The 17,938-nt window shown below is 42.5% G+C and overlaps 1 protein-coding gene across 1 annotated transcript in view; it reads left to right on the top strand.

Moving 5' to 3' along the window:
* Positions 1-6,476: 6,476 nt before the first annotated feature.
* Positions 6,477-17,938, top strand: part of Foxp2 (forkhead box P2) — a 522,314-nt gene continuing 510,852 nt past the window's right edge. The window contains exon 1 of the mRNA XM_027389931.2: positions 6,477-6,900. The gene's annotated coding sequence lies outside the window, so the exon portion shown is untranslated. The remainder of the gene's footprint in view (positions 6,901-17,938) is intronic.

Below are 17,938 nucleotides of genomic sequence, written 5' to 3'. Positions count from 1 at the left end.
GGTAGAAAATTGTCAAGTATCTTCCAGTAAGAGATTGTGAGTTTCTATTGTAAAACAACAGCTGTGGGATGGATGGGAGAGGAGTATGGCAGATGAATGCTGCTTCCGTATAAAAAGGCGTGGAAGATGGACTCAGTGGATTAACGTATCAATAACTGTGAATTAGGTGATGTAAGAAGTATCTGGACAACAAGAAAAATGGGCAAATTGATACCTTTCCCACGGTTTAAATGCTGTTTCACATACCTGTTGAATACATAGAACTGCAGCTTAGGCAGAAAATATCTGTGTGGAACTTTTGAAGCTGTCACTGTGAAGGCAATGATGAAACCATGAAGACAGGAGAAAAGGAAGGATGATGAAAGGGGGAGAAAGAAAAACAGCACCCGAAAGGGGATGGGGGACTGCACTTTTACATAACATTCTTACTTTTAACCACTTCAGTGTGTTATTTGGACAAACTTTCCCAGTTATTAGAGCCATCTGGTTATCTAACCAAATACAAAACTTCATTGTTAAAGGACTTAAGAGAGTTCTTTATTTACTCATAGCTTTAAAAGACTAATGTCATGTTTTGTCCCATGTGCCCTCAGATTTTATTCCTTAAAAGGTAATGGCGGGATTCTCTTAAATAACCCTAACAACATCTAAAACTGGGGTTTATTTTAGGGTCTCTCACCACCAGTTTTCTATCAGAAACATGGTGAAGGGTCATGCTTGTTCTTTCACTACTGGTAAAGTCTTACGAATAACTGGCTCTCAAAGCCTCAAGTCAGCAGGCTTTTTGTCTCCTGCATTACAGTGGCTATGACATGACAAAGGTGAAATCCATTGCAATGAAATCCAAAAGTAGTGCTACCATTGAGCTATATTGGTTTTGATGGATATTAAGAAAAATGTAAAAACAGGAGGTAGGTGTCTAAATGCTTTCTCTGGGAAAAAGAGGAAAGAGAATGGTACTTAGAACTATGAAATAATTCAATCACCATTTTTTTTTTTTTTGGTAACTGTGAGACCTAGCAAAGGCTTTTCCCTTTGGGTTTTTGAATTTAGAAGACATGATTGGAATATCCTGCAGTTTTGGGGGGCTTTAAAATTTCACAATAATTCTGAAGCTAATTTAATGTTAGAGATATCAACAAGCAAAGGCCTTTTATGTCAGACAGTTCTACATATTTGAATCAATGTAGCAAGAAGTAACTTTCAGTGATTGGGTGTTTAACTCACTCTTTTAGAGAGGGGCTACCTAAGAAAAACATGGGTCTCACTAACTTAAATCATATTAAATTGTCATCTGTTTCAGTGGTGGTCAGATAGGCCATTTGTATGACGTATGATATATTTCTAGACAGTGTCTTATCACTATATATAGGCAATTTTGTTGTCTTTACATTTGTTTTTATTTTCAGGAAGACAGAAATTCAGTGATTTCTTAACAAGGAAAGGGTGCTACAGTGTCCTCAGGGACAGATTTTGAGTTCTTTAGAAATGCCACACAGTACAAATACTGAGAGCTTTTGAGTGCTCTGTGAAAAGTATTGCCAATGTTTTACAGAGGCTTTTGGTTGAAATGCAGGTAGTTGTTGGGCTTCTTGAAACATTATTTAGGCTGAAATCTGTCTCGTTACAGAATGTCCTTAGCCCATAAAGTCTATCCCAGAGAAACCAATATTTGTACTTCTAAAGTACCATCAGTGTATACTAACTGCTTCTCAATCATTTTTCTGACACAGCCAACCTCATACCAAAGACAAGCTGTGTTTTATCCATCACAGAAGGTGAACTAAGAAAGGAGACAGTCTTGATTTGCATGAGGGAATTGTCATTCCATTCACTGGAGACATGCTCAGTCCCTGGACTACCCTAAGTTCTTCTCAGCTGCCTACTAGAAGCAAAGGGTTACTGCTGGTGGGTGAGAGTAGGAGAACCCTGCAGACCCACAGATAATTTAAAATGCTTTCACTGGAGTCTAAGAGATTTGGACTATTTGCTTTGTGAGAAGAGAACTTGAGAAAAATGTATGGAGCTATGAATAAATATGTGTTAGGTAACTTCAGAGTGTAAGATGTATATTTTTAAAAAGATGGATGGCTTAGGTTGTTATTATTATTATTATTTTAAGTAGTTAATTATGATTTATTTTAGGTCCCAAATTTTGTAGTCCCGGAGCTTAACGACAGATGGTGGTGTAACTCCACCAATTTCACAACTCTCAGCGTTGCATTTTGACATTGTATCACGTTATCCTTGGTCAGACTTGCGAGGAGCAAGGATTTTTCTCTTTGCTCTCTCTGTGCCTAAGAGGAGAGTGGAACCACAAACCATGTAGAAAGAACGTCTTTATTTGCTCAAGTTCTCACAACTATACCATGTGAGAAACAGGCCTTTTTGATAATTGCCTTTTTGCCTGTGTGAAAAAAAAAAATTCCCCCTGTATTCAAAGATTGCTGTTAGAGCCTTTTGGATGAGTATCACAACTTTGAAGATCGCATCTCTAAAGAGAAAAACGTGATTTTTAATTGTTCACTTCTCCATTTTTGAGATAAGAAGTCCTTTAAATTTTATGTAGTCAAAGTTACACCGATAAAACGGTAGGGAAGAAGAAGGGGGGCGGGTTGTAGCTTATGTTTAACTCAAAGTTTGGGGAGGGAAATAAAACCCTACGTGTGTGAATGGCTATATTTTTATCACAAGTAACTTAAGATCAAGCAACTCACTCAGATAAAAGATCAACTTTAAACGACCACTTCTAAAGCATTATCCGCATATGCTGGCTGTTTTTTTCATGTTGGCTTGCTTCAGTTAGTCACATTTGGAGTGGTTTATTTTGTGCAAGATACTCTGATAGACACCACTTCAAACGAATTTATTTTTCTCTAGCACCCTAATAGAGCAGTCTTTCAGATTTTGTTGATTTGCGGTTTCGTCGTAAAACAAAATTTTCGCGAGGGAGGTTCGAGGTCCACTTGGTGTAAACGCTTATTCACCTAGTAACCCTGATCAACTTTTCCTTGAAGCATGTTGAATGACTTTCACAGACCCACGTGTGTTTCGAAGCTGGTTGGCGACTTAGGGGTCATAATTTGACTTACCCTCTCTCCCAGGCACTCAGGTTTGGCTGAAAGACTGCAGCGATCCAGCAAGCCGACGGGTGACTGGTGTAAAAGAAAACTATTCGTTCGCTGTTTGCCCTTTTGGCATTTCCCTGGGCTGCGGAAACCCGGTTTTCCTATTATGATACTGCAACTTTTTTTGGAGTCTGCTAGCACTGCGCGCTAAACCCCGGCCGGCTCCAGCAGCCAGCCTAGGCGAACAAAGCCTGCAGTGTTCAGGGCCATGTCGGGGGCGGGGGTGGTGGGCGAGTTAAAGGAATTGCAAATAAATATATTTTATGACCACCCATCAACAAACTACGTGCCACCGTGGCAGCCCCTGGTAGCCAGGCTGGGACTGCAGAGGGGCCGAGGGAGGAGGAGCTACAAGGGAGGTGACTAGAGCAGAGGAGTTAGGGGCGAGCCCGGGGCCTGAACTTTCACCTCTCGAACCCGGGCCCAACCCTTTGGCTGTGGTCAAGAGTCCCGGGAGAGCAGCAATTCCAAGCAAGACCTGCTTTCTCCACTCCTTGGGTGTCCTTCCATCGGGAATGGCTGATAGCAGAGGGCACTTCAGCAGGCAAACTAAATATCGCGCTGAGAAGAAAAGCAGGGCCCAGAGGGGCTGTGGTCCTAAGCTCTCTAAGATCGCTTAGGGATGCCTGGGGTATGTGAGCAGCCAGTTCACGCTGGGCTGCACAGACTTTCAGATCCTTTGGCAGCTCTATCAGCTTGCTGTTGGGACTCCAAGGAAAGCAACCCCAGAGGCTGCACATTTCGCCAAAATGTGTCTTTGTTAATGAAAGAGTGAAAGACTCACTAACTCCCTTGTCCCACTGTTATCTGCGAGAAAGTAACCACATCTTTAGGAATTTGAATGTAAGTTGTAAAGGCCCAGACTCCAGTGTAGCGCATCTTTCTGCCCCACTTTCTTGGGACTCCTTGTGAGGTTGGGAAGTAACTGTACCCGGGGAGGCAGTGACAGCTGTGGGGCTCTGTAGAGCTTTTGAGGGTTCAGTTACTTTTATTCACCAGGCCCAGGGAAAGGTTAGGCCTCCGGGGTTCAAGGATTTCCAGGCTGGTTATCTACTCTTCTCTTCCTCTAAATAATTTCAAGTTAATTCACAGTCCACTTTATTTAAATTTGCTGGAGAAGCACACAGATGCATAACCCCCACCTTTTAGAAGGGCTGGGTAGGGTCTTTCGGATCCTTTCCTAATGGCCTTGAGGGCTGTTTTCTCTCTTCATTTCCACCCTTAAGATTCGGACTCTGTCCTGAGTCTGCATTTCTCAAAAGACTGAGACTCAATGTGAATGCCATTGGAGCACTCAGGACAGCCTGGCTTTAAAAGGCTCCCAGAAAGTTCCGAGGTCCAAAGCCAAAGCTCACCCGAGTTCCCCTGCTCCTGATTCAGGCCGACTTGCCAGGACCAGCCCCGTGGCTTATTGACAAAAGTTGGTTTCACTAGCAAAACCTAGCAGTGTGTTTACAGATGTGGGTGCCAGGGCCGCCGCTTCCTCTCCTGGAGAGCTAGCTGCAGGTTCGGAAGAAACTGTGTGTGTGTGTGTGTGTGTGTGTGTGTGTGTGTGTGTGTGTGTGTGTGTGTGTGTGTGTGTGTGTGTGTGTGTGTGTGTGTGTGTCTGTGTGTGTGTGTGTGTGTCTGTGTGTGTCTGTGTGTGTGTGTGTGTGTGTCTGTGTGTGTGTCTGTGTGAGTGCTCCTGTGCTCTGCCCTTTAAATGAAGGTCTTTGAAGAAAGGGGAGACTCAAAGGCACAAGTTGATGGTCATCTTCTGCCACCCACCCCATTTCACCATCCTCTCTCATACAGGCGCTGTGTGTGAGAGCCGCTCATTCTCTCTGGAGAATAGCTAGGAGGAAGCCAGGTTACTCCATTCCTTGTTGTCCCGTGCACCCCCTCCCCTGCCTCCGCACCCCTGCCCGGGCTTCTTGGCTGTAGCTCTTCAGTGGAAAGTTTCTGTGCCTCTCGGAGAGCTACGCGACTGATTCGGCAGCTGAGCTGCAAGCTCCCGTGGTTGTGCGCATTGAAGGCGGCCGCTAATGGTTGCTGGGGGCCAGCGGCCTGGGAGGGGCTGGCGAGAGACCTCGGGAAGGGACTGCCCTCCTAGAGCAAAGGTGGAGAGGGGGCTTCGTAGGAACACCCACCCAGATGCAAGTCACGCGCCCCATCAGGGCCTGCCTTGATCTCCTTCAGCCTTTTCTCTGTCATCTCTCCCTCGGTCCTGGTCAGGGCAGCTAGCTGGGTCGCACCACGGGCATAGGAGGAGGTTCCTGGTGACCGAAACAAGCCTGAGCACCCCCCACAGCCGGGCCACTGCTTTGAAGCGCGCTGCGAGCGGGCTCTGGCAATTTCTTCCTTTCATTCCTGTTATTTTGTTTTCTCTGGTCATTGATCGAGTCAGTCCCCAAAGCCTCAGACTTTAAAAATCACAGCTTGGTGGTGCCATTTTTCCAAGCCCCGCCCCGGTGACCTGGGTTGCGCCACTGTGAGGAAGCCCCAGTAGTCCTGGCCCCAAGCGTGACAGGCGCCACGACAATGAAGTGAGAAAGGTTCGGCCTCTCCATCCAGGCCGCAGAAGCGCACGCTGTAGAGAGAAAGGCCAATCAGCGTGGCTGTGCTCGCTCGGGCTCCCTCAGTGACAGTCTGTGCTTTAACTACCTGCCACCAAGGGCTTCGGATCCCTTCGAGGCTTTCTGCACTTCACGTGGAATCCCCTGTTTCATTTGCCAGCAGCTCCGTCTGCTGAGAGGACGTACTTTAGGGACTGCCAAGAAGCAGCAGACACAACTCGCCTGTGCCAATACAGCATACGGTTTTGTTCTCGCCTCCCTCCCCACCCCCATCCCCGACTCGCCGTCTGGGGCGCCGGGAGGAGGCGGAGCAGGAGGTGGGGAGAAGGGTGGGGGTGGGGGATCGGCGCAGAACAAACAAGTTCTCCGGCGAGTTGTTTACATAGCAGGTGGACCTGACGTCATCCAGGAGGCTCCACCGCACAGCCCAGCAAGCAGAATTCTGGCCCTCGGTCCCCCCCCCACACACACACACACTCTGGAAGACGTTGACGGGGAGGGGCGCGAAGAGATTGGTGGAGGAGTTCAAACCACTTTAAAAACAAATCAACAACAACAACAACAACAAAACAACCAGCCCAACTCCGCAAAGTAAGACAAAACAAGTGGCCCAACAGTACTTGAGAGTCTTCCAAGATGTCCCTTCCCCCAGCCCGCCCCTCGCAGGAGAGGCGGCTCCGCGCGCGCAGTGTGTGTACAGTTTGCATTGCCAACAACACGCGCGCGCGACCCGGTGCGCGCGCCCGCTGGTGCACGCACACACTCACACACACACACACACATACACACACACACATACACGCGCTCACACACATACTCGCACACACATACACATACACACACACATACACACACACACACACATACACACACACACACACACAGAGATCCGGGTTGGGGGCAGCTGCAGCGCGAGACAGCGCGAGCCTCCGAGAAAGCGCGAGACACGCCGGCGCGTGCAGCTCCCCGGCGGCAGCTTCGTCCCGGCCGGAGCCCGGCGCCACCCGCAGTTGGCCCGCTAGCGCCCGCGTCGGGCATTGATGTGGTGGCGGTGTCCTGCAGCCGCAGCTTCCTCGGGTCCCCCCACCCCTGGCGTCCCCCCAACTCGCGGCCGCGGCTGCTGGGACTCGAGCGTGGGTGTGTTATTCGGGGGCTTCTGCCTGGGCGCGCGGCGTGTGCCACCTCCCGGGACTCTGCCCACGGGGTCTCTGGTCGCGGTAAGTTTCTTCGCCCTCACTCTGCCGCTCAGCACTCCTCCCTGTCCCGACCACAGCCACGCGCGACCGGACTGCGACTTTTCCACCACGCGGCTCGCCTTAGCCGCAGCAAAGTTTCGCCCCAGCGCCCGGGCCGTTCTGGGCTGCGGGGCCACGGTGACATGTGTCAGGTTTCGACGTGGGGTCGGGGTCGTTGGGGACCCAGCCTCGCCACTTGTTGTTTCTTCGCATTTTGCTTTGTGATGGGGGGGGTGGGAAGGAGTGTGCAGGGAAACGAGATCACTCTGTGGGCTCCCGGGTGATTTATTTATTTAGTTGGTTAGTTTTGAATATGCAGAATGTTGTCTCCTCCAGAGAGACTAAGGCTGGAGGAAAAGATGTGTCGAAACACCAGATGTGTTTGTTTACTCTTTAAAAAAAAATGTTTGTTGTCTTTCTCTCTTCCTTCCCACTCTCCCTAGGGAGGAGAAACGGCAGTAAAAACATGTGGTGGTTAGAAGCGCACACTGTATTGATCAGACTGCTGACCTGTATTTACTCTAGCGGGCAAGTGCAAGCTACTTGGGTCTTAGGCACTTCTGCGTTCATCTCAGAAGTACTTATCCAGGAACCTGAGAGGCGTCTAGGGGACACTCCTTTTCTCTCTAGTTAAGAAACTCCTGGCCCCTAGTGACGCCAGAGATAACCAGACATTTCTCCAGCTACTCCTGATCCCGCTCTTCCACTTGTCCGCGAGCCAGCAAGGCCCGCTTCCCTCGGGATCTGTCCTGGTTTTACTTTTATTCCACTTTGGAAAGTGCTCCTTGCTCGGTGTGTGGGTGTTGTCGCGTCTTGCTCCTCCTGAGGGAGGGCTGCTGGGAGGGGCGCAGACACCTTTGTGAGAAAGGAAGGGCTTCTCCACAGCTTTTTTTTTTTTTTTTTTTTTTTTTTTTCCTTTTAACCCTTGAATCCTGGGTGGCTGGGACCAGCACGGAACTAATGAAAAGCCGCTCCAGCAGCCCCTGCCCCTTCCTGCTCACGGAGAAGCACGTGCGGCTGTGGGAGCTGACCGGACCCACCAGGTGGTCACAGGCTTAGTGAACAAGTCTCTCCTTACCCCGGGGCCGATGAGCTCCTAAGTCCCATCTTAAAGTGGCCCCAGGCCTCAGTAGTGCTTGGAGGAAATAGTGACCTCCAGTCCCCAGACCCTAAGAACTCCTAGGTAAGTTTCTCAGGGCCAGAAGAGAAAAGGGTCATGCTTTCATTATTAGAAGAAACTTCACGACGAAGATGTGTGCAGGTTTGTGTCCTTTGCAAGTGAAATCAAGGCGCATTTTGCAGAGAGGGTTTAGTACAGAGGCCAGGATTTGGGAGGCTCCTAACAATCGGGAATCCCCCAAGGAACTGGACCCATCTGTGTATTTGTTTATTCAGCTCTTTAGGCAACAGATTTAAACCACTTAGTGGACAGCTGCTATCTGTGAGGCTCGTCCCTCCCCCCACTTTTCCTCTCCCCACATGTTGAAATACACTCAGTTCCTGATCCTGTGGCTCATTCCTAGAGTGCTACTTGCTTCCAGGTGCTCAGACATTAGCTGTGTGAGGTGCTTGAAGCTGCCTGGGGGAGTTCGCAGAAGGGCCAGAAGGGAGGGATGAAGGATGCCAAAGGCCCATGGCAGTGTGTGAGGTGTGCATCTTTGCAGTCACAGGTTCAGAAGCCCTTGAATAGTTATCTCTCAACAAATCCACCAGGAACTTGGAAGGAGAGTTACTTAGTAGCAGGTAAGCCCGGGAGGGAGAAAATGATGCTCTGGTGTCAAGTAGCAGAACTGGACATTTTCCAACTGGAAGTATTTGGAGAGATTTACTTTAGAAAACAGGTTTGCCTGGAAGGCACATTTTTTCACGGTCTTCTAACTCCCAGCAGTTTGCTTAGGCAGCAATGGAGGGAAGAGTGTACAGAAATGGTAGGCCTGCATTTGAGGTAGAAACTGAAGTGAAGATGGGCTTGCCGATAGCTTAGTTTGCAGTGTGCCATACCTCGGGAAATGTTTTATATTGTGAAGAGGCCTGTTTATCTTTTCTGTCACTATGAGTTATGACTACGGATATTCTCAGTGTACTGGAATTTTTAAATGTGGTGTTTGTTTAATGCTGTTAAACACAATTTACAATTTTGATTTATTTGTATCTCCATTAATAGAGTGCATATAGTTATATGCACTGTGATCACCAGGGCCCTCATATTTCATAACCTTCTCCCTTGTATCTCTCCTTCCATCCCTCTGTTACTTGAATGGCTGGTGTTCAGTAGCTGTGCAGCTCAACACTTCCTTAAGAAAGCCATGGGAGCATAATTGTTAGCAAAAATTAAGTGAAAGGAAACTTAATTGTAATCGAATTGCTAGTTTTTAGGGAGAGGAGAAACCTGTTGATATCCCCCTCTGGGTAGGTGTGTGAGGCACTGAGTCTCAAAGGATCCTCTCAAAGTTCACTTTTAAGCATAAAAGGTAGAATTGATTAAGGAATGATTTGTGATATTCAGCCTAAACGTGAATACAATAAATATATTGTATACATAGATGTCTAAAATGTGGCCCTTATTACTCATCACGTATTACAGTAAACCAAGCAGTTAAAAAGAAATCGCATGTGAACATGATGACTGCACAGTTTCTCAGTCTCCCAGCACTGCCTTGTGTTTTCAGATATTGTCATAGAAGTCATAATTTTTGTGCGAAAAGAAACCTTAAGTTACTTGCTTGCGAAAGGGATGTACTGAAGAACTCAACATTGGTGCTTCCTTTCCTTACACTGAGGACAATGCAGTAGTTTTTCTTTGAGGAAACTTTGTGATTTTCTAAGAACTTTAAATAAGAAGGAACTCCTCAGAATTAGTATGTGAGGAGAGTAGAGCAAGGAACAGGCAAACATTGATATATGTGCACAAAACTGATAATGAGAGGTTAGATTCTCTTTAAGTCTCAGGCACACAAAACAACTCTTTGTGCATGGCTCTCAGATTCTGTTTTGTAGGAAGCATATTTAAGTTTGCAAAGATAACCAGCTGGTTTGGCTCAGATCCCTACAGAATATGGAATGGTCAGAGCCAAACAAAATTTACCAGATATTTTGATGGCAAGAGAAAGTGGGAAGGATGCAGAAACTGATTCTATAAAAGAAATGATATTTGATATATTTTAAGAGTTAAAGTTAGCTCTGGCCAATGGTTTTGTTTCTTTAAATGTTGATAATCTCAAGGAGAGCTGCCTATTAGTTATGATACATACAGAAAACTAAATAAAGGAAATAGACATGTGATTTTTATCTTTCTACATGAAATCTAAGAAAGGCCCCTGGCTACAAAGAAGAAAATGTGATCTAGGCCTGGGATCCTGGGATCATGAGTAAGTTTTTTTTGGGGGAGGGGAAGTTTCAGTAATTAAAACAAAAATGAAACATAAAAATCATAGTTGAATTGAGACGTGGTAATAATTCTTTCCAATTTCTTATCACTAATATTTGTTGCACTTAAACTATTTTATGGCCTTTGTGATAATTTATTGTACTTGTCTGTGTGGGAACCAAAATGTTCTAAGTAGTGCCCCCAAATGCAACTCAATGATTTTAATATTGGTGTAGAGTTTTGAAAGCAATCTTATGTGGCCCCTCATTTACAGGGTTTCAAAAGCCTCAACAAATCCAAGCCAGAATGATTGTTTGTATTTATTCTAAGGGCTTCTGTAAAAATTCACATGGTTGAAACTTTTTAAAAAATGTATTCTCGTGTTCATGATTTGCAGACAGTTCAAAGCTGACTCAGTTTCTACACTCTGTTGTTAGCTGTCTAAAGTTCTTTAGAAGAAGTAAATATTTTCTAGGTGCAGCTGTTTATCTCTTAGTCTTAGAATAAAGTTACGTCATCTCTATAATCTTTAATAAGGAATATAATTTGCTTTTGCATTTTTTATATCTATAGATTTCTACATGAGGTTTATCAGGTCCTCTTTTACTGCTTTCTTATGGTTTTATTCTAAACTATCAGCTGCTTTGTTTATTAGAACTTCAAAGTGGGCCCTTAACTATTTTTGTTTGTTTTATCTTCCATCTTAATTAAGCATTGCTGGGAGGGTTGTCTAAAAATCTGCTTAGTTCTTTTTTACAGCCTAACATTGGTTAAATGAAAATTCATTATTGCTGATGTCTATGAATACTTATATTGTTTGAGTTTCTTACTTTGTATCTAATGTTGCTTGACAAAATAAATGGTTACTGCCACTTGCATATTTCCTGTCTTATTACCTCTGATTTATTTGGTTACATATTTCTTTCTTGTGCCCCCATCTTCCTTCATCTTTTACCTAATATTTTGCTGGAAAAATAAACACAAAAGTAACTGGTTATGGTGAAATGTAAAGGAATATTATGACTCAGTGTCCAGTGGTCATAAGAGAGTGCTGGAGAAGATTTAGATCTACTGTTGCAATATCACTAACATTGAGCAAACCAACAAAGAGCCAGCTTTTGGTGATATGATTTCTTGGTTGTGTATGTTAAAGCTATTTTTCTAAGTAGTATCTTGGGTCATTTGAAGTGTCCTCAAATGTGGTATTATTATCTATTGGTTTTACTAATTTGGGTAAAATGTCTTACTTTCCAGTTGAGCTGATCTGGAGTTTGTGTTCATGCAGTGATATTGGCCTCACAGCCAAAGTCTACATTATCTGCTCTCTGAAACAGAATGGTATATTCCCTGTTCTCTTTTTGAAGCCATGCTATGTATAAGTGATTTACAGCTAATGATTTACTTTTTCATTTCTTTTCTCAGTTGTGAACTTTGTTTGCTCTCTTTTACTTGGCATGCATGCGTTCACTTTTCCAACTTACCACCTGCAACTAGAAGTCTAAAATAATTTCAGTTCCTATAAATCTATCTACAATTTTTTTAAAAGCGTTTTCCCCATAAGCCACCTATGCTGGCCCTGGTTAACATTTTGATTTCCATAATTTGTGAAGTATGAATTCTTGAATTCAACTTTCCAATCAGTTCTGCTCGGCTCTCTTCCTCCAGTGATTCACCAAGGATAGACACACCATCCCTTCCCTTTATATTGATGGCTGTGTCACTTGGAGCTGACATCTTCATCCCTTTCTGCTCTGGCAAATTATTTTCATTAGCAAGAGCGAATAAGATTTAACGTTGAAAAACCACATCACTGTGAAGCAAATGAATTCCCAAGGGGATTTAAAGCTCTCAGCATTTTTAGTTTATTAATGTTCCTCAATTCCCTTCAATTTCTGCCTTGGAAGACTTAAAAGACTTAAAATATACTTTGTGGAAGATAATGTTGACTTAAAATTTATTTAAGTTTTTAACAGTTGCTTTTAAATATTTCCTAGTATGTCAAAAAGATTATACCATTTTGATGTCATATTTTGTGAAAAACAGGTTAAGGAATTTTCTCCAAACAAAAATCCCAAGAAAGAACAAAAAGGTGTTTCTTTTTTCTTGTATCCATTTATGCCTTTTCCCTTCTGTGTTTACTGGATGATATTTTCTGTGAATGGCTGTGTACTGTTTTAGTATTTATCTCTGATGACAGCCGTCATTTTGTAACTTTTTCTAAACCTTAAGGAAAAAGTAACCTTGCATCTTATTGTGTAATTCAGGAGGAAGGAAACAAGTCTATGGGAGGCACACTATAGAGAAAGCATGGAGTTTCTTTCTGTCTGATAGTGAGGAGAGACTTACAGTACACTACCTAAATATCTTAAAATCTTACCACATGGAGATTGTCATAAAATCATATTTTCTAGGAGGAGCCTTAACATCTTTAAAAATTACTCTTCACTGTCACTTCACACAAAGTTTTGGTTCATTTCTATCTATATGCCTGTGTTGACTTTTCAATTCCTTCCCTCCACCACTTGGAGCCTGCCTTTAGTTTAGTTAATTGTCAGTTAAATGGGTCTTCACTATACAAGCTAAAGCTGTGGAACTGGTCAGGTGCACCATTAAATGTTGTGGTCACTAGTTTTGGATATCCACACACCCTATCGTTCTCTGTGAGGACAGTACTCCTTTAGCATTAGCCGTTGTTAAAGTACTCTTCTATTCATCTCTGACATCCCATTAGGCCCCTCAGGAAGCAAAAGACCTCCTGTAAGGTCTTGCTGTTTTCTTATTCCAGTGTACTCTGGCCCTTATTATTATTGCTCAAAATAAAATGGGCTGTTTCCCACCTAATCATGTTTCTACTTATTCTCCACCTGGAATGCTGTGCACTAGAATGTCTTTGCTAACTTCTGTTCCCTGCTCAGTATATCTGTACTGCAGATACTCTGACTGTTTTCATAAATGTACGTCCTCACCGACTATACTCCATTATCTTGACTGCATATTATTTTTCTCCGTAGCTCTATAACCTAAAAGTTCCTCCAATACAACGTATATTAAATGACAATATACATCCTGTGTGTTGTATCTTTCATGAAGGCATACAACCAGTGTGCTATATAATCAACAGTGAAATTCATCTAGAGTGGTGTATATTTGATGATGATGTGCATCCAGCATCTTGTATTTTCTATAATATGTGTGTGTGTGTGTGTGTGTGTGTGTGTGTGTGTGTGTGTGTGTTCATGATGATATATATCCAGTGTGGTACATATTCTACGATGATACACCTCACCTCCATTGTGGTACACATTCGATGATAATGTAGCTCTAGCATGATTTACATTTCATGATGGTAGGCATTCCATATAATGCACATTCCATAGACCTGTAGGTTTTGCTGTTGTTTAATTGTGCTTAGAACAGTGGTTTGTATTGGGTAGGGACTCCATAAACCAATATTGAATGAAGAATGTGTAGTTTACAGGAGGCTCAAGGTATTCTTTCAGCTGTTTCATTTCTCAACTTGCTTAAATGCCTGCTGTTGTGGTGTATTTTTTTCTTAATTTTCATCCTATAATATTTGAATGTCATATCACATTTGAAAAACTGTTTACTATAGTATTGACAAAGTCATGACTCTTTTCTCAGATGGATTCCTATGATCACCACTTTTCTATATCCCCAGAGATAGCCCTTGCTTTCCTGGAAATTTCTATGTAGACCAGGCTGGCTTTGAAGTTATGGCACTCCAGCCTCTCTTTTCCTTTCTTTTTTTCTTGGAAACAATATTCCATTTTACAGTTGAAAGTTGTGAGCAGGTATTTTTGGGTCTCAATAGGTGAGTGTTTCAACATAATACTGTTAAACTGGCATATTTTGCATTATATCTGAAGAATAGTATCATTTTTAATTATACATGCTTCTAATGGCTATAGTGTCAATATATTGTGAGTAACCCAGGTGTTTCTGAATGTATGCAGAGAGATATGGAGAGAAATCTGAAAACTCAAGATTATATCTATATGGAAAGAATCTTACATCTTCGTAATGAAAAACATCCTAAGTTTACAATTCCTCTATCTGTCTATGTATCCATACACACATCTTTCCGTTCTAAACAGAGCAAATTGGAGATTTATACTTTGATGAAAAGTCCATGTCTCCAAATGTAAAACCTCACACAGTTTGTTGAAATTGCCCATGGCTACTGAAACATAAATAAGAAATACAGCGCTCAATGTAATGCCACACAGCTCTTTTCTTATAACTGAAAAACACTGAAGATCTCTCACAGTACTGTGTTCATGTCTAACATTTCATCCACTTGCTAAGAAATTTTATTCTATATTGTAGATATCTTGAAAATGAGGACAGAGTCTCTAATATTTCCTATGGTTAAGAAAGGAGAAACAGGACTCTACGCAGACTGCATTGTCTTATTTTTCTCTGTCATTCTTCCCTTATTATTTCCCTTGCTCTATAATGCTTGAGAATCTCTGAAGCAAGACTGCACAGGGACTTGCTCATATCTGCTTCATTTTCCCATCAAAACCTGTTACCCCCAGTCCCAGCTTCAGCTCCTCTCTCCCTGACCCTTGGACACTCAGTGTCTTCTATGGTTCCATCTGATTATTCTATTTGGCAATATACTTTGTTGTTGTTGGAAGCAAGAAACACTGCATTCAAGGATTTTTTATGATAATTTTACATATCAGAATGAGAATGATGATGAAAAGTATTGAAAATAGCTTCATTGCTATCCCAGATAAGAAAAGTAGCCAGCTTGGCTTACTACGAAGAGCCCCATGTTAAGACACCAGAGCCCTGCCTTTTGGTTTGACAGCTAACTCTATCTATTATTGTTGTGTGGTTTTAGAAGATGCTTCCTCCAAAATTAAAAAAAGATACTGGATTAGTTTCCAGATTACTTCCATCTAAAGCATCTTATGAAACATATGGAATCAAGTCTGAAGCTACAAAATATTCTCCACTTACTAACACATAAATCTATACATAAAAATGAAAAAAGAAAAATATGTGTCTGAAAATAGAAACAATGCCAGCAAAAATTATCATCGCATTGCTTCTATTGTATATCAGATAACACAATAATTCAGTTAAAATTAAAGGTTCCAAGTTGTTTTAACCTGTAAGGTATCTTTAGATATCTTTTTTAGATATCTTTTTTCCTTTTAGCCAGGATGGGGCAACAAGCAGGGGTTGGGGGATGGATGAGTGTGAAGGTGATCACATTAGGATCAACAAACATACTCAACCACCTAGAATTCTCTTCTCTGAAGGTCAGAGAACTCACATTGCATGAATGTTAGTTTACTCACAATTTTGTCCTGGTCCTCTGTTGAGTCATATATTCAGCTGTTGATAGTACCAATAGAGAAATAGCTGGACATGTATTTGATAAACTTGTCTTTTTACAATTAGTTTAAAATTAGAGGGGGCTGGTCAAATTTCTTAGGGATAAGGATGCTTTTATCTCAGCCTGATGATCTGAGTTGGATCCCTGAGATTCACATGGTAGAACCAAAAAAGTTGTCTTCTAGCCTTTGCTTGCCCTTGAGGGCATACAGCACACATATACCCAATACTTGGTACTGGCTAGGTTTTGTTAATTTAACACAAGCCTAAAAAAACCCGGGAAGAGACTATAGTTTGTAATTGGCCCAAGACCTGCATATAGGTATATCTGTGGAACATTTTTTTTTTTTTTAAATCTAACTGATGTAGCAGGATCAAGCCATGGTGGATGGTTCCAAATCTAGACATATGGGGTCAGACTATCTACGAAATGTTTAAGCAAGGCAGAAGGAGCAATCCAGTAAGCAGCATTCTTTGTTGGTCTTAGCTTCAGTTCCTGCCACCAGATTCCTACTTTAGCTTTCCTTGATGATGGACTGTGACCTGTAACCCAAATAAACCCATTCTCCAGTTGCTTTTAGTCAGAGTATTTATGACAGCAAAAGAAAACAAACTAAAAGAGAAATTTGTTCCAGATAATGGACTGTTAGTGTGGTGGATATGAGGGAAGATTGTAGAAGCATTTGGAACTTGGGGCTGGATAGTCCTTCAGTGCCTGAATCTTCAATGGGCTGTTCCCTTGTAGCTTGGAAGATAAGAGTGCTGAGAGAAGTGTAGACGATGCAGACCTGACTTACAAAGTTTCCGAGGGAAGCAAATGCTCTTTGGGGACTATTTGTGTGATATTTTCTATTAAACTAGTGGAAAATTAAACCTGACCTCCACTGTAACAATAGATGATGGCCAGGGAGTGCTAAAGAATTAGCTTTGATTATTAAGAGACTAGCATCATCAAGGTGAAGTCTTCATGGAATTATTTCACCCCCCTGGGTTAGTGCATAGAAACTGTGGTTTATAGGTGCCCAGAGCTTTATCTGAAGCTGCAAGCAGAACTGGACAATGTTGAAGAATCTTCTGTGTGGTACTGATTTTGAAGTCATGGTGGATGGCATTTAAGGCTTGACACTGTCCAGGAAGAGTCACTCTTGAAGGTACAGCCTCAGTTGTAGTGCAGTCCCACAAATTATTGGAGATTCCAGCACTGGGATGACCACCTAGATCAGCAGTACAGTTAGCATAAACATTCCAGACAAGTTGTATGTGTGTTGACAATGGAAAACCCAGAGAACTGGAGATGCCCATGTACTCAGAGTTACAGATGGTGGCAAGCCTCCATGTGGGTGTTAAGAAAAAACATCTGACTCTTCTGGCAGAGCAGGCATACTTTTAACTGCTGAGCTATCTCCCCAGTCCCTACCATGAGCATATTTTCAGTCTATACATATTAAAAAATCTGACAGTAAAAAATACAGAACTCATGGACAAGGCCTTGAACTCACAGAAATCCACCTGCCTCTGCCTTCAGAGTGCTGGAATTAAAGGTGTGAGCCACTAGCTGGCTAAGAATTACATTTCTTATAGTAAGGTATTTTAAAACTTCAATGGGAATCAATAATTCTACTTGTACAAATCATGAAACAGTGCAAATGTAATTGATTATTTACAAAATGAGAAGTTGTTCCACATTTGAAATTTCATTTTAAGGTAAGATATTTGTTTCTGTATTTCAGAACCTTGTGTTTTTCTCAGAAGATAATCACTTTAATAGACTTTGTTAATGATAATCCATCTTAAACATTAATCTTTCCTTATTGTTTCAAGCTCCTTTACCTTCTCCAATCTTAGTCAAAGATGTTGTTTGGCATATGGTAAACTTTATTCCATTTTCAAAGTGATTCTTTTTGTTTTGATGAGTACAGAGCTGCATCTTTTTGTCACCACAACTGAAGTATAGAGAGGCTTCACTACCTTCACCCCATTTCTTCCATGTACCTTTTAGTGGTCCTCCCTCATTCCGGGTCCCTGGTGAACACTGATCTGATTTCAATGCCATGAGTTTTTCTTTTCTAGTAGGGCATGTAGCCTTTGGAATCAGTGCTTTTCACTTAGTGCAGAGTGTCTGAGGTGCATCTCTATGGTTATACCATTCTTGCCATTGCCAGAATCTACTTGCTTTTTTCCTTTATAATTGATTACAGTTTTGAATTCACTCAGTTTTTATTCAGATAAATACATATATATGACCAAGAAAATGCTAGCTTATACATATGTATGATATATATA

This window comes from Cricetulus griseus (assembly GCF_003668045.3).
Source record: "Cricetulus griseus strain 17A/GY chromosome 1 unlocalized genomic scaffold, alternate assembly CriGri-PICRH-1.0 chr1_0, whole genome shotgun sequence".
In the NCBI taxonomy this organism is placed as follows: Eukaryota; Metazoa; Chordata; class Mammalia; order Rodentia; family Cricetidae; genus Cricetulus; species Cricetulus griseus.
The sequence above is the reverse complement of the archived record's forward strand: the minus strand, read 5'-3'. Positions and strand labels throughout refer to the sequence as shown.